The sequence below is a fragment of the Pristiophorus japonicus genome, chromosome 17 (assembly GCF_044704955.1).
Source record: "Pristiophorus japonicus isolate sPriJap1 chromosome 17, sPriJap1.hap1, whole genome shotgun sequence".
NCBI classification, from domain to species: domain Eukaryota; kingdom Metazoa; phylum Chordata; class Chondrichthyes; family Pristiophoridae; genus Pristiophorus; species Pristiophorus japonicus.
In genome coordinates, this window is record NC_091993.1 from 42,037,179 (window position 1) to 42,050,168 (window position 12,990).

Here is a 12,990-nt window from a genome sequence, read left to right on the forward strand (position 1 = left end):
CTAGACCCTCGGTCCCCTAGTCCTTCCGGAAGATTATTTGTGTCTTCCTTCATAAAGACAGAACCAAAGTATTTGTTCAATTGGTCTGCCATTTCTTTGATCCCCATTATAAATTTACCTGAATCAGACAGCAAGGGACCTACGTTTGTCTTCACTAATCTTTTTCTCTTCACTTATCTATAGAAGCTTTTGCAGTCAGTTTTATGTTCCCGGCAAGCTTCTTCTCGTACTCTATTTTCCCCTTCTTAATTAAACCCTTTGTCCTCCTCTGCTGAATTCTAAATTTCTCCCAGTCCTCAGGTTTGTTGCTTTTTCTGGCCAATTTTTTTGCCTCTTCCTTGGATTTAACACTATCCTTAATTTCCCTTGTTAGCCACGGTTGAGCCACCTTCCCCGTTTTATTTTTACGCCAGATAGGAATGTACAATTGCTGAAGTTCATCCATTGATCTTTAAATGTTTGCCATTGCCCATCCACCGTCAACCCTTTAAGTAACATTTGCCAGTCTGTTCTAGCCAATTCACGCCTCAAACCATCGAAGTTACCTTTCCTTAAGTTCAGGAACCTAGTTTCTGAATGAACTGTGTCACTCTCCATCTTAATAAAGAATTCTACCATATCATGGTCACTCTTCCCCAAGGGGCCTCGCACAAGATTGCTAATTAGTCCTTTCTCATTACACATCACCCAGTCTAGGATGGCCAGCTCCCTAGTTGGTTCCTCGACATATTGGTCTACAAAACCATCCCTAATACACTCCAGGAAATCCTCCTCCACCGCATTGCTACCAGTTTGGTTAGCCCAATCAATATGTAGATTAAAGTCCCCCATGATAACTGCTGTACCTTTATTGCATGCATCCCTAATTTCTTGTTTGATGCTGTCCCCAACCTTACTACTACTACTGTTTGGTGGTCTGTACACAACTCCCAATAGTGTTTTCTGCCCTTTGGTATTCTGTAGCTCCACCCATACAGATTCCACATCATCCAAGCTAATATTCTCTCTTACTATTGCATTAATTTCCTCTTTAACCAGCAATGCCACTCAGCCTCCTTTTCCTTTCTGTCTATCCTTCCTAAATGTTGAATACCCCTGGATGTTGAGTTCCCAGCCTTGGTCACCCTGGAGCCATGTCTCCGTGATGCCAATTACATCATATCTGTTAACTGCTATCTGCGCAGTGAATTCGTCCACCTTATTCCGAATACTCCTCGCATTGAGGCACAGAGCCTTCAGGCTTGTCTTTCTAACGCACTTTGCCCCTTTAGAATTTTGCTGTAATGTGGCTCTTTTTGATTTTTGCCTTGGGTTTCTCTGCCCTCCAATTTTACTTTTCTTCTTTCTATCTTTTGTTTCTGCCCCCATTCTACTTCCCTCAGTCTCCCTGCATAGGTTCCCATCCCCCTGCCATGTTAGTTTAACTCCTCCCCAACAGCACTAGCAAACACTCCCCCTCGGACATTGGCTCCAGTCTTGCCCAGGTGCAGACCATCCGGTTTGTACTGGTCCCACCTCCCCCAGAACCGGTTCCAATGTCCCAGGAATTTGAATCCCTCCTTGTGCACCACTCCTCAAGCCACGTATTCATCTGAGCTATCCTGCGATTCCTACTCTCAATTCAAATTGGTTGTTAAGTTTTCTTCGTAAAGCAGTGACACTTCAAAAGTATTTCATTGCCTGTAAAGCACGTTGGGATGTCCTGAGGTTATGACAATAGCAGTTACCAGCGGTGGGAATAGCAACCATTTAACTTCTATTGGCAAGCATTAAATTCAACCTAAAACTGTCTCCATCCAACAGCACTAATGAAAGAGACTGGACTTCCAATATGTATCACTGTGATCATTTCCCAAATAAACCGAAAGTCAAACAGCCTCTAACACTCACTTACCATAAAGATGACCAGTTTAGAGAGGGGTCCCAGCACATTGCAACCTTACTGTAGCAGAGGTGACCATTGCCAGAGCAAAATACAGCAGATGCTGGAATCTGAAATAAACACAGAAAATGCTGGAAATCTCAGCGGGTCAGGCAGCATCTGTGGAGAGAATCAGAGTTAACGTTTCTGACGAAGGGTCACAGCCCTGAAACGTTAACTCTGTTTCTCTCCACAGATGCAGCCTGACCCGCTGAGATTTCCAGCATTTTGTGTGTTTATTATTAACCATTGCCAAAACAGAAGGCAAGTAAAAAAGACGAGATGATTTCAAGATGAGAAATATTTCTCCAATCGCATCGAAAAAAATGTAATCACGCAACTTTTTAAAATGTTAGCTCAGTGTATATATTCCTAGTGAGTAAATATTTACATTACATTTGGATAGAATCATTATTCAATGCACATCATCATAGGCAGTTCCTCGAAATGGAGGAAGACTTGCTTCCACTCTAAAAATGGATTCTCAGGTGGCTGTACACAAATACAGGAAAAACAGTCTCTGTCACAGGTGGGACAGACAGTGTTTGAAGGAAAGGGTGGGGGGTGGGGAGTCTGGTTTGCCACACGCTCCTTCCGCTGTCTGTGCTTGTTTTCTGCATGCTCTCGGCGACGAGACACGAGGTGCTCAGTACCCTCCCGGATGCACTTCCTCCATTTAGGGCGGTCTCGGGCCAGGGATTCCCAGGTGCCGGTGGGGATGTTGCAGTTTATCAAGTTTGTCATCATCCTCCGCCTGCTCCACGACGACATGCAAGCCGTGATGCTGACCAATGGACCTACCACAGACCCAATCCACGTGCGGACCGGGGTCAAACAAGGCTGCGTCATCGAGCCAATGCTCTTCTCGATCTTCCTTGCTGCAATGCTCCATCTCACTCTCAACAAGCTCCCCGCTGGAGTGGAACTAAACTATAGAACCAGTGGGAACCTGTTCAACCTTCATTGCCTCCAGGCTAGATCCAAGGTCGTCCCATCCTCTGTCATCAAACTACAGTATGCGAACGACGCTTGCGTCTGCGCACAGAGGCTGAACTCCAAGCAATCGTCAACATCTTCACCGAGGTGTACGAAAACATAGGCCTTACATTAAACATCCATAAGACAAATGTCCTCCATCAACCTGACCCCGCCACACAGCACTGCCCCCCCAGTCATCAAGATCCACAGCGCAGCCCTGGACACCATGAACCATTTTCCATACCCTGGGAACCTATGCACCTACACCTCAATTAAAGTACTGAATGAGATTAGTGTAACTGAGAATGCCGAGATCTTTAAATGCTGCACAGGGCCATTGAATAGGATTGTGTTGGTGGATCAGCCCACTTCTGAAATCTCAAATAAATGTCAGGACATCTTATGGGATTAAATGTTTAATGCTGCCCTATAGAATCACCAATGTTATTTTCAAATTCAGAAACCATATGGCTCTTTAAATTACAGCAAGGCACTGGGTAAACCATCATTTGCCCCAAGTATGTTCTACTTTATTTCCAGTTATCATTGGAGCACAGCCAGAATACATTCCCTTTTGCCCCGAGTGTTAAATCAATCACTTGAGAGAAAATGGACAAATGTTCAGGACGATTCTGTTCCAGGTGTTCGATTTCTCACCATCCAGTTTCCCTGCAAAGATTTAACACCCAAAAAGAAAAAAAAGACTTGCATTTATATAGCACCTTTCACGACCACTGGACGTCTCAAAGCGCTTTACAGCCAATGAAACGCTTCAAGTGAGTGCGGCCAATTCTAATTCAAGTTACCTGCCTCATGCACTCTCTGGTCAACCTGGGATACAAGCAGCTTAAAAAATGGTCAGTTCTGATGGGTGTGGAAAAAAAACAAATACACTGTCTGCATCCGCAACAATTCAAGAGAAAGACTTGCATTTATATAGTGTCTTTCACGTCATCCCAAAGCATTTACAGCTAATAAAGCACTTTTGTAGTGCAGTCACTGTTGTAATGTAGGAAATGCAGCAGCCAACTTGCGCACAGCAAGCTCCCATAAACAGCAATGTGATCATGACCAGATAGTCTGTTTTAGTTATATTGATTGAGGGATAAATATTGGCCCCAGGGAGAACTCCCCTGCTCTTCTTCAAAATAGTGCCAGAGTAGACAGATTAAAGCCAAAGGTTTCTCCGAAACAATCAGTATCAGCCGTGGCTCACTGGTAACACTCTCACCTCAGTCAGAAGGTTGTGGGTTCAAGTCCAACTCAAGAGACTTCAGCACAAACCGAGGCCTCGTCTGCCCTGTCAGGTGGACGAAAAAGATCCCATGGCACTATTTCGAAGAAGGGAATTATCCCAGTGTCCTGGCCAATATTTATCCCTCAACCAATGTAACAAAAACAGATGATCTGGTCATTATCATATTGCTGCTTATGGGAGCTTGCTGTGCGCTAATTAGCTGCCACGTTCCCTACATTACAACAGTGACTACACTCCAAAAGTACTTCATTGGCTCTGAAGCGCTTTAAGACAGCAGCTGATCATGAAAGGTGCTATTTCTATTTGTGTTTGATTTCCAGCATTTTGCAAATGTTATTTGGTGTCTACAGGAAAACCTTAATGCCCATTGCCTTGGAATGAGCAAGTCTCAGCTTCTTCATTGGTTTGGGGACACACACACACACATTTACGTCGCTTCACATTAGTTGCAATCTTCATTAACCTTGGGCTTTCATTCTGATCCACTTTAAACGCCCGATAGTAAATCTTACAGCACTGCAAACGGTTTCAGTATCCGTGTAAACTAACATTTCTGCCTCCATGCAATTGGTTCCAAGATTCAGTTATCCAATTCTTTGCCTCATCAATGCAATTACACATCATCTGACGCCTGCGATATATTTCAATACAGGTTGAACCTCTCTTATCCGGGACTCACTTATCCGGCACCACCCCTCGTCCGGGACCATTCCCGGCCAGCGGGCGGCGCATGCGCAGAACGCGACCGTTAAAATCCTACTCACCAATATAATCTTTCTCCTCAAATCGGCTGCCTCCTCCTCATCGCCCTGCTGAAACTCCTGCAGCTACAGTCCTCCGTCCGGCCACTCCTCCCCACAGCACTCCCTCGGGGGAGTCGGGTCGGGGGATTTTAACCAAACATATCGATTGGTCAAATCAAATCGCACAGGGTAGCCTTGAGGAGGAATTCATAGAATGCATACGGGATTGTTTCTTAGAACAGTATGTTACAGAACCTACAAGGGAGCAAGCTATCTTAGACCTGGTCCTGTGCAATGAGTCAGGAATAATAAATGATCTCCTAGTAAAAGATCCTCTCAGAATGAGTGATCACAGTATGGTTGAAGTTGTAATACAGATTGAGGGTGAGGAAGTAGTGTCTCAAACGAGCATACTATGCTTAAACAAAGGGGACTACAGTGGGATGAGGGAAGAGTTGGCTAAAGTAGACTGGGAACACAGACTAAACGGTGGCAGAATTGAGGAATAGTGGAGGACTTTTAAGGAGCTCTTTCATAGGGCTCAACAAAAATATATTCCAGTGAAAAAGAAGGGCGGTAAGAGAAGGGATAACCAAGGAAATAAGGGAGAGTATCAAATTAAAAACCAATGCGTATAAGGTGGTCAAGGTTAGTGGGAAACTAGAAGATTGGAAAAATTTTAAACGACAGCAAAGAATGACTAAAAAAGAAAAAGAAAGGAAAGATAGATTACGAAAATAAACTTGCGCAAAACATAAAAACAGATAGTAAAAGCTTTTACCGATATATAAAACAGAAAAGAGTGACTAAAGTAAATGTTGGTCCCTTAGAAGATGAGAAGGGGGATTTAATAATGGGAAATGTGGAAATGGCTGAGACCTTAAACAATTATTTTGCTTTAGTCTTCACAGTGGAAGACACAAAAACCATGCCAAAAATTGCTGGTCACGGGAATGTGGGAAGGGAGGACCTTGAGATAATCACTATCACTAGCCGGGGTAGTGCTGGACAGGCTAATGGGATTCAAGGTAGACAAGTCCCCTGGTCCTGATGAAATGCATCCCAGGGTATTAAAAGAGATGGCGGAAGTTATAGCAGATGCATTCGTTATAATCTACCACAATTCTCTGGACTCTGGGGAGGTACCAGCAGATTGGAAAACAGCTAATGTAATGCCTCTGTTTAAAAAAGGGGACAGACAACAGGCAGGTAACTATAGGCCGGTTAGTTTAACATCTGTAGTGGGGAAAATGCTTGAAGCTATCATTAAGGAAGAAATAGCGGGACATCTAGATAGGAATAGTGCAATCAAGCAGACGCAACATGGATTCATGAAGGGGAAATCATGTTTGTTTAATTTACTGGAATTCTTTGAGGATATAACGGGCATGGTGGATAGAGGTGTACCGATGAATGCGGTGTATTTGGATTTCCAAAAGGCATTCGATAATGTGCCACACAAAAGGTTACTGCAGAAGATAAAGGTACGCAGAGTCAGAGGAAATGTATTAGCATGGATCGAGAATTGGCTGGCTAACAGAAAGCAGAGAGTCGGGATAAATGGGTCCTTTTCGGGTTGGAAATCGGTGGTTAGTGGTGTGCCACAAGGATCGGTGCTGGGACCACAACTGTTTACAATATACATAGATGACCTGGAAGAGGGGACAGAGTGTAGTGAAACAAAATTTGCAGATGACACAAAGATTAGTGGGAAAGCGGACACAGAGAGGCTGCAAAGAGATTTAGATAGGTTAAGCGAATGGGCTAAGGTTTGGCAGATGGAATACAATGTCGGAAAATGTGAGGTCATCCACCTTGGGAAAAAAAAACAGTAAAAGGGAATATTATTTGAATGGGGAGAAATTACAACATGCTGCGGTGCAGAAGGACCTGGGGGTCCTTGTGCATGAAACTCTTTTGGCATGAAACTCTTTTAGAGTCTACCTGCAAAACATAAAACATTAAACCGTGCCACCCGACCTGGGTGACACACCAGACATTTACAAGGCCCTTTTTTTCCTTTTTTTTGGTTTTTTTTTGGGCACTAAAATCACAATTTTTCCCCAGTGCCCCCTATAAAAGGGAAGGGGACACTAAAAGCACCGGCAATTAAAACAAATTGAACTTTAAAACGTAAAATCAAATTAAAATTTGGTTGCCGGGCGTGATGATGCACTCCAGTCCCTCCGGTGCCCACCTCTCGCGGAAAGCCGCGAGCGTACCGGTGGACATCGCGTGCTCCATCTCCAAGGACACCCCAAAATGTTAGTTTGCAGGTGCAGCAGGTAATTAGGAAGGTGAATGGAATGTTGGCCTTCATTGCGAGGGGGACGAGTACAAAAGCAGGGAGGTCCTGCTGCAACTGTATAGGGTATTAGTGAGGCCGCACCTGGAGTACTGCGTGCAGTTTTGGTCACCTTACTTAAGGAAGGATATACTAGCTTTGGAGGGGGTACAGAGACGATTCACTAGGCTGATTCCAGAGATGAGAGGGTTACCTTATGATGATAGATTGAACAGACTGGGTCTTTACTCGTTGGAGTGGAATTCTCTGCCCAAGGAAGCAGTTGAGGCTAGCTCATTGAATGTATTCAAATCACAGATAGATAGATTTTTAACCAATAAGGGAATTAAGGGTTATGGGGAGAGGCGGGTAAGTGGAGCTGAGTCCACGGCCAGATCAGCCATGATCTTGTTGAATGGCGGAGCAGGCTCGAGGGGCTAGATGGCCTACTCCTGTTCCTAATTCTTATGTTCTTATGACTCTTCGGGGCCCACTTGGGCCGCCAACCTCTCCTTCTTCTTCTCCTCCTCCTTCTCCTTCTTCTCCTCCTCCTCCTCCTCCCTGACCTCAGGTGACCTCCTCCTCCTCCCCCCCGACCTCAGGTGACCTCCTCCTCTTCCCCCCCCGACCTCAGGTGACCTCATCCTCCTCTCCCCCCGACCTCAGGTGACCTCCTCTCCCCCCGACCTCAGGTGACCTCCTCCTCCTCCGACCTCAGATGACCTCCTCCTCTTCCCCCCCCGACCTCAGATGACCTCCTCCTCTTCCCCCCGACCTCAGGTGACCTCCTCCTCTTCCCCCCCCCGACCTCAGGTGACCTCCTCCTCTTCCCCCCCCGACCTCAGGTGACCTCCTCCTCTTCCCCCCCCCGACCTCAGGTGACCTCCTCCTCTTCCCCCCCCGACCTCAGGTGACCTCCTCCTCTTCCCCCCCCCCCCCGACCTCAGGTGACCTCCTCCTCTTCTCCCCCCCCCGACCTCAGGTGACCGCCTCCTCTCCCCCCCCCCGGCCTCAGGTGACCTCCTCCTCTCCCCCCCGACCTCAGGTGACCTCCTCCTCTCCCCCCCCGACCTCAGGTGACCTCCTCCTCTCCCCCCCGACCTCAGGTGACCTCCTCCTCTCCCCCCCCGACCTCAGGTGACCTCCTCCTCTCCCCCCCGACCTCAGGTGACCTCCTCCTCTCTCCCCCCGACCTCAGGTGACCTCCTCTTCTTCCCCCCCCCCCCCGACGACCTCCTCCTCCTCTTCCCTCCCCCCGACCTCGGACAACCTCCTCCTACCCCCCCTCCCCCTCCGATGACCTCATTTGGCAAAATCCCTCATCCAGCACAGGCCCAGGTCCCGAGGGTGGCCGTTAAGGGTGGTTCAACCTGTACTCAGAAACTATTAAATAAACCAATGAGGTTAACACATACAGAACAGATTCAGAAGATGCAAAAAAATAACTCAAAGCAAAGATTAGCCAAGAGAAAATAATCTCTCTCTCTCTCCGCTTCAGATGAGAGGAGACACTGCTATCAGACTGAAAACGATGGAATGGAATATGTTATATCAAATAAATAAAAGTCAGACAGTAACCCTGTAGTGCGGAGTACTTGTTACTGGTTCTGTGTTTACTGCCATCCACTCCCAGTTCTCTCTCTCTCTCTCTCCCCCTCTGGAGGCCAGAGGCTCTCAGGAAACTGCTTGTTCTGCCTATATCCCAGCAGAGATAACATTGCTTACATCACAAAACAGGGACGGTTCGACACCAGTCAGAGAGAATAGTTCGTGTTTTTTTTTAAAAAACAGGAAATGTTAGAAGTTCACTGCTGGTTAGGAGGCCAGCTTACTTAGAATGATACAGGGCATGGGGGTGGAGCCCTTCCATTGAATAGCCATTAAATGATAAACCAGCCCCTGGTGTATCCCAAATTGAAAAGAATTTGGGGTGTAACGAAGTCGGAGGCATTGCTGGTCCCCAGGGACTGTCTTTCTCTGGTTCTCAGCAATTTGATTCGATGTGACAATCGAAGCACAAGCTTTACAATCTCATGACTTTCACTCCCCAAGGTTCACCAATACTCACACTTATTAGAAATCGGACACAGTGCACCCTTTAGGATTCAGCAAAATCAAGTCTATACTCTACTGTTTAACCAAGTGTTTATGTTGGAAGTAACTATGTGCTGAAAGGTCTGTGATACCCGGTATGAAAACCACACTATATTTGGGACCCTTCTCAAAGACCTGCACTTCTATAGCATCTTTCACAACCACCGGCCATCCCAAAACACTTTACAGCCAATGAAGTACTGTGCCTGGTCACCAGGGATAAATCCCGCGCTTTTCTTCAAAATAGTGCCAGAGGATCTTTTACGTCCACCTGAGAGCGCAGACCTCAGTTTAATGACTCATCCAAAATACGGCACCTCTGACAGAGCAGCACTCCCTCGGTACTGCACTGGAGTGTCAGCCTAGATTTGTGTGCTTGGGTCTCTGCAGTGGGACTTGAACCCACAACCTTCTGACTCAGAGGCAAGGGTGTTACTCACAGCCATGGGCTGACACACATCCATATCCACTTAGAAAGATTACACGCACTTATCAGTTACACCTAATGTAACAAAACCTGGAAAACAAGCCCATTTTCTGGATGTAGTGTCATAGGTTTCAAACAAAAATCTATTTCAATCGGTTTTTAGTGCAGCTCTCAGAAGATTGAGTTTTGATAAATGCATCAATTTGACGTGTCCATTTTTTGTTGTTGTAATGAAAGGGAAAGCTGATACAAGAGGCTAATTTCAGCTTTTTTAATTTGCAAGAGCACATACTGCACCTTATCAGAGGGTGCTGAAGCTGCCATGCGAATCTACGCAAACTGTCCGTCAAAGACAAGTGTGTGTGTTAGATAATGAGTATTGGCAAAACAACGAGCTAAAGTTTTGTGTTTCTTGTGCTAATTGGAACCAACAAAGAAATGAGATGACACTCTAATGGTGTCATCAGCAAGTGTTTCCATATCATAGGGTTACTAGAGATTCTGCATTTTTAAAATACATGTTAAAGATACACCATCTAGAAAGATTTGCATTTATATAGCACCTTTCACAGCCTCAGGATGTCCCAAAGTGCTTTACAGACAATGAAGTACCTTTTAAAATGTAGTCACTGTTGTAATGTAGGAAACGCAGCAGCCAATTTGCACACAGCAAGCTCCCACAAAGAGTAATGTGATAATGGCCAGATAATCTGTTTTAGTGATGTTATTTGAGAGATAAATATTGGCCAGGATGCCGGGAAGAACAGAGTTAACGTTTCAAGTCAATGACTTTGTTTCTCTCCACAGAAGCTGCCTGACCTGCTCAGTATTACCAGCATTTTCTGTTTTTTCATCACCGGAGATAACTCCCCTGCTCTTCTTCGAATGGTGAAATAGGATATATTACATCCACCTGAAAGAGCAGATGGGGCCTCGGTTTAATGTCTTATTGGAAAGACGGCACCTCCAACAATGCAGCACTCCCTCAATAATGAATTGGAGTGTCAGATTGTGTGTTCAAGTCTCTGGAGTGGGACTTGAACCCACAACCTTTTGACTCAGGCAAGAGCCCCACCAACTAATCCATGGCCGACACTGGTGGCTGCCTTTCGATGAGCCTGCTGCCCCCAGCTCCACAAGGACTCAGTTGCACTGGATGGTGCTGCGCTGGAATAGCATTTCCCCACCTGTCTGTCACTCCGCACTTTACAGGAATCTTACTCAGCCCACGAGCCACCCCAGAATAGTCAGTTACACAAGTTGCGTTTTACACCATTAATAAAATCAAACCGACAAGATAAGCTATCTGCAAGAGGGGGACTTCCTCCAACAATGAACTTAAAACAGAATAATCAACTGCATAGCAACAGTTTAAGCATAATTAACAATGCTTGGCTTCATTGTTGCTGGGTCAAAATCCTGGAACCCGACAGCACTGCAAGAGCACCTTCACCACACGGACTGCAACGGTTCATGACGGTGGCTCACCACCACCTTATCAATGGACAATAAATGCTGGCCTTGCCAGCGGCACCCACATCCAGAGAATGAATTAAAAACTCAACAAAGACAAGTTTCACTTTAAATGTTGATATTCAGAACGGGGAGGGGGGGGAAGCGAGAGAATGTATTTCTATATTTCTTTAAAGAAAGACTTGCATTTATATAGCACCTTTCAGACCACCGGATGTCTCAAAGCGCTTTACAGCCAATGAAGTACTTTTGGCGTGTAGTCACCGTTGTAATGTGGGAAACGCGGCAGCCAATTTAAGCACAGCAAGCTCCCACAAACAGCAATATGCTAATGACTAGATAATCTGTTTTTTGTGGTGTTGGTTGAGGGATAAATATTGGCCAGGATATCGGGGATAACTCCCCTGCTCTTCTTCAAAATAGTGCCATGGGATCTTTTACATCCACCTGAGAGAGCAGACAGGGCCTCGGTTTAATGTCTCATCCGAAAGACGGCACCTCCGACAGTGCAGCACTCTCTCAGCACTGCACTAGAGTGTCAGCCTAGATTTGTGCGCTCAAGTTCCTGGAGTGGGTCTTGAACTCACAACGTTCTGACTCAGAGGAGAGTGTGCTGCCCACTGAGCCACGGCTGACAAGTATAAATCTGTCAGAGTCTATGATTTTAAGGAACCACGAGATGTTTTCCTCAGTATTCCTCAAAGTATAAGCCACAAAACCACACAATGATTTTATTAAAAGGCAATAGGTATTTGGGGTTGGGTATTCATCGAACAAGAGGCAAACCATAACATATTTTACACTTGGGCTTCTAGATTTAACCAACCCCCATCAAAAAATGAATTGGTGGCATTTAAGCATCAGTTGTAGCACTCTTGCCTGAGTCAGAGGTTGTGGGTTCAAGCCCCACTCTTAGACTTGAGCACTTAATCCAGGCTTACACTTCAATGCAGTACTGAGGGAGTGCTGCACTTTGGAGGTGGTGTCTTTCATAAGAACATAATAGGAGTAGGCCATACGGCACCTCAAGCCTGTTCCACCATTTAATAAGATCATAGCTGATCTTCAATCACAACTCCACTTTCTCACCCATATACCTTGATTCCCTTATAGAGTCCAAAAATGTATTGATCTCAGACTTGAATATACTCCAGTCTTCTGGAGTAGAGAATTCGAAAAGATTCACAACTAAATGTCTTGACTCCTTATCCTGAGGCTATGTCCCCTAATTCTAGACTCTCCAGCCAAGGAAAACAGACTCTCCAGTCTCTACCCTGTCAAGCCCTCTCAGAATCTTACACGTTTCAATGAGATCACCTCTCATTTTTCTAAACTCCACTGAGTATAGGCCCATTCTACTCAATCTCTCCTCATAGGTCAACCACTCATCCCAAGAATCAATCTAGTGAACCTTTGTTGCACACCGTCTCAGGCCTTCCTTAGATCTGGAGACAGAAACTGTGCACAGTACTCAAGGTGTGGTCTCACTAAGGCCCTGTACAATTGTAGCAAGACTTCCTTACTCTTGTTCGTCAACCCCTGTGCAAAAAGGCCAACATGCCATTTGCCTTCCTAATTGCTTGCTGTACCTGCAGGCTAACTTTGTGTGTCTTAGAAACATAGAAAATAGTTGCAGGAGGAGGCCATTCAGCCCTTCGAGCCTGCACCACCATTCAATAAGATCATGGCTGATCATTCCCTCAGTACCTCTTTCCTGCTTTCTCTTGCACAAGGACACCCAAATCCATCTGAACAACATTCAATAGTTTCTCACCATTTAAAAAAATATTGCTTTCCTACTCTTATCAAAAT